Source organism: Oxyura jamaicensis, chromosome 3, assembly GCF_011077185.1.
Source record: "Oxyura jamaicensis isolate SHBP4307 breed ruddy duck chromosome 3, BPBGC_Ojam_1.0, whole genome shotgun sequence".
Classification (NCBI taxonomy): Eukaryota; Metazoa; Chordata; class Aves; order Anseriformes; family Anatidae; genus Oxyura; species Oxyura jamaicensis.
Genome location: NC_048895.1, coordinates 45,016,781 through 45,020,281, shown reverse-complemented (window position 1 = coordinate 45,020,281; position 3,501 = coordinate 45,016,781). Strand labels below are relative to the sequence as shown.

The following is a 3,501-nucleotide window of genomic DNA, read 5'->3' as shown; positions in this document are numbered from 1 at the left end:
AACTCCACCTTGATAATGATGGTGCAGCCCCTCCTGGCACATGGTGGAGGACTGCTGCCCACATCTGGCTTCACAGCATCTAGGTAGGGTCTCAGGATTTGGGAGATCCTAATACAAGACCGTATTGTGCTTGTGAAGAAGAAAATATTTTCACCCCTTGATATCCCAAATCCAGGAGAACGGAAATTTGCAGTGGTGGCTGCCATGGGCAGCACCCTTCATGAAGTTCAGGAAAGCTCTCTCAGGCTCCCATGTCCTCAGCTGGTGGATACATCATTGAAACACGCTCTTCAGGCTGACTGCACAGTATGGCTTTCCACCCACTCCAGTTTACAAAGTTTCCACATGGGCAATGCATATTGCCTGGGTGAAATGAAAGTTGTCGTAGAAGTGCTTTAAAATGGATGCTGACTTGCCTTAATGCTCTAAATATGTACATTTTGAACTCAGATATATGGCATTTTGCTTTCAGACTGTTTTGCTCCTGCAGTTATTTTATTTGTAAAGCAGCACCTGTAGGCACAAAACGTCATTATTTATAACTCAGATCTATTGCACACAAACCAACCTTCTGCCAAATCCATTACAGAACAGAGCAGCTAATGCTGCAAGTCCAGTCTTACCTAATACATGCAGGACCAAACAAGGGTCTGGCCATGGCTTTTGTTATTTCTCTGTGTGAGCTGCAGCAAGTCACTTGGTCCTTCAGTTTCTTCCCCTCTTCTGTACAAACCAGAATAGGAAGGCTAAAGTAAACTGCAGAAGTTCAGAAGTATTAGTACCAGAATTTCAGAAGTTAATTGTCTGACATATTGCTGATGCTTTGAGCCGGCTACAGAACACAGCACAGCCCCACATCATAATGCTCTTGGAATTGCAAGTATCTTTGCTGCATTGGTACTTTCTAATGGATGTTGAAGTCATGCTTCTAGGAAAGGCTCACCGGGAAATAAAATTTTGATTAGCAGAAAATGTTTGTCTTGGGAAGCTGTTCTTCCCAGTTATGAAAATGTGGCCAATGACCACAACATCAGCAACTAGGATTCAGAAATGTTCTGTTTAAATTCAAGAGCAAATTGGCTCTTTGTCTTACATGAACAAGGTTGGTGTGTCAGCTGGTTCAACTGTCCCTTTTTATGACCAAATCCCACTTTTCACCCAGAAAACTGGAAAATGTTTCCCAGAACTGAATTGTCTCCAAAAAATAATAACTAGCAGAATCTAAAAGGACAAGAAAATGAACTGCTTATTGTCATATAAATTACACCAACCATACAAATTTAATCTATTTTAAGCTATCCTGGAATGCTTCTGAGAGCAGTGTACTTAGTAGTTAATTCCAATAATACATAAAGCACAGAAGAAAATGTGGTAATAAACCTTCTGGTGCAGTCAGGCTGCATCAAAGAATGCTCCCTATCTCAGGGTCTAAGAAAATGAAGACAAAACTGCCCCCTTCTTTCTGTTATAATCTAACTCCTTTTCTTAGGCAAAACTATTTGATTGACATGCTTATATCTGAAAACCTTTCTGATCTCTTACTTAAATGCAAATTGCAGTTGTCTTGGAATAGCAGCTTCTCTTAATGAGGCTGAAGGTGACTGTGAGAATCCAGAGGATGACCATGTAAATTTTACCTTCATAAAGAGTGAGTTCAAAGCTCAGACTCTTGGTGTAGATACAAACAATGCCAAATAACCTAGAAGAGAAGCACACTGTTACTGCAAACAGGCAGTTAAAACAGGAGCTTTACTCTAAGTCATTTGTGACGCAAAGGTTATTTACTAATTAGCAGTGCCTGACTGTGATTTGTTCTACCAATAATAAATTTTTGTCTTGAATCAATAGGAGACCCAAATGCTGTTATCTGGAGTCAACAGCATTGGTCTGCCGTGCCACAGAGAATTTCAGGGAAAAAATGCTAAACAAGTTTCTGAAAAGCAGCCTCAGTCTATGGCTTTCTTTCTCTAAATCTAGTCCTGATGCTACTTAATATTTTACTTTGCAATCCCTGGCTAAATGGAAATAATTTTATTCCAGTTCCTCATCTACAAAGTATTAGTATTACTCTAATATTGTTAATTGGCTTTTGGCAGCCTTATCACAGCTTCGGCAATCTCATTAAAATGAGATAAATGTAGTAAAAAACTTACAGAGATAGGTAGAATTGAAATCATAACAATTTTGCATCATAACAAAAATGAATGTGTATTTTCAACTAAATTCTGTATTTCTGTAAAACTTTGTATTCCTTGTGTCATTAAACTCTAGATTACTAGAAATTCCTAACATTTTCCACATTAAGCCAACATAACAAACTGAGCATGTCAAATATTTTTCTTGCTGCTGCCTTTTTTTTTTTTTTCCCCTGGATAGTGTACTGGAAGTCACTGATGGCTGATTCAGTTCCTATTGCATTATCTAAAGTAAAGCTTTCATTCTAGTCATCATAAAGGCAAAAGTTTAAAATAGATTGCTAAAAAATTGTTGATAGGACATCCATTGTCACACTCACTATTTCATTGCACAATGACGTATAATGACATAGTACAGTCAGATTGCCATAAAATATCAGGAGTGGAAAAAGATCTCATTAGAAGTTCTTTATGAAGAAGGCAGTACTTTTACAGAATAACAAAGCAGCAGCTTTTTCTTACAAAATATCTACTAAAATATTCTTTTGAGAAACTGGGATAAATACCTGCAATTTAAGTTCGTGCAATTCTTCTCTGACTGACTCTAATGAGTCTCCATTTGTCTTGTAAACTGAATACTTAATCACTGTGTTCAATACGACATCAGGTTATTACAGCATTCAGTATGTCTAACACAAAAAGCTATTAAGTGGCTGATTTGCAAGCCTTCGGGGACTTCAGAATCTGTATTAAATAATACATTATTTATATTTCAGGATTATGGAATTGGCTCCATCTGGCTCCCTGTGGCTTACAAAACGAGCTGCCTGCCATGAAAATTTCCACCACTGACTACCGGTGGCTTCCAGCAAAATTCATCTGGAGAGGTGAAATGCTCAGAAGTGCCACTTATCAAATTCTTAGAGATGGATTGAAAACCCACGTGTGCTTCTTGTGACATTCGAGGGAGTTTAGGCATGCAAATCATCAGCTCTGATCCTGGAAAACTCAGGTTCACCTGGTTTATCCCAAAAGGGTTAGGAAGGGAGGTCCCAGACTGCTAATTGGTGTAGTGAATATCTATTTTTGCCATCTTTTAAAATTAATTATATTTTGAGGCATTGTTCTTGGTCAGGTGTATTCATCAGGTTTGCACAAGCCTGATCATCATTCAGACATGCCAGAAAACAGGTGTCACAAGGACAACGAATAAAGAATTAAAAGCTATCCATCAATGTGCCATCAATCATCCTCTCCTCTGGATCCCCCAGTGATCCTCGCAGCCAGATTCTCTCAAAACAAAAGGCTGATAGAAGGGCTTATAGGAAGAAAAGAAGAGCAGAAGAAAGTAGGTACCTATTTTGCA

At 38.5% G+C, this 3,501-nt stretch overlaps 1 long non-coding RNA gene across 1 annotated transcript; it reads right to left on the bottom strand.

Moving 5' to 3' along the window:
- Positions 1 to 373: 373 nt before the first annotated feature.
- Positions 374 to 2,851, bottom strand: LOC118164735. The gene is made up of 3 exons (XR_004749636.1): positions 2,702 to 2,851; positions 1,543 to 1,699; positions 374 to 513 (listed from the first exon to the last, which is right to left on the bottom strand). It is a non-coding gene; the product is annotated as an uncharacterized LOC118164735 (long non-coding RNA).
- Positions 2,852 to 3,501: the final 650 nt, after the last annotated feature.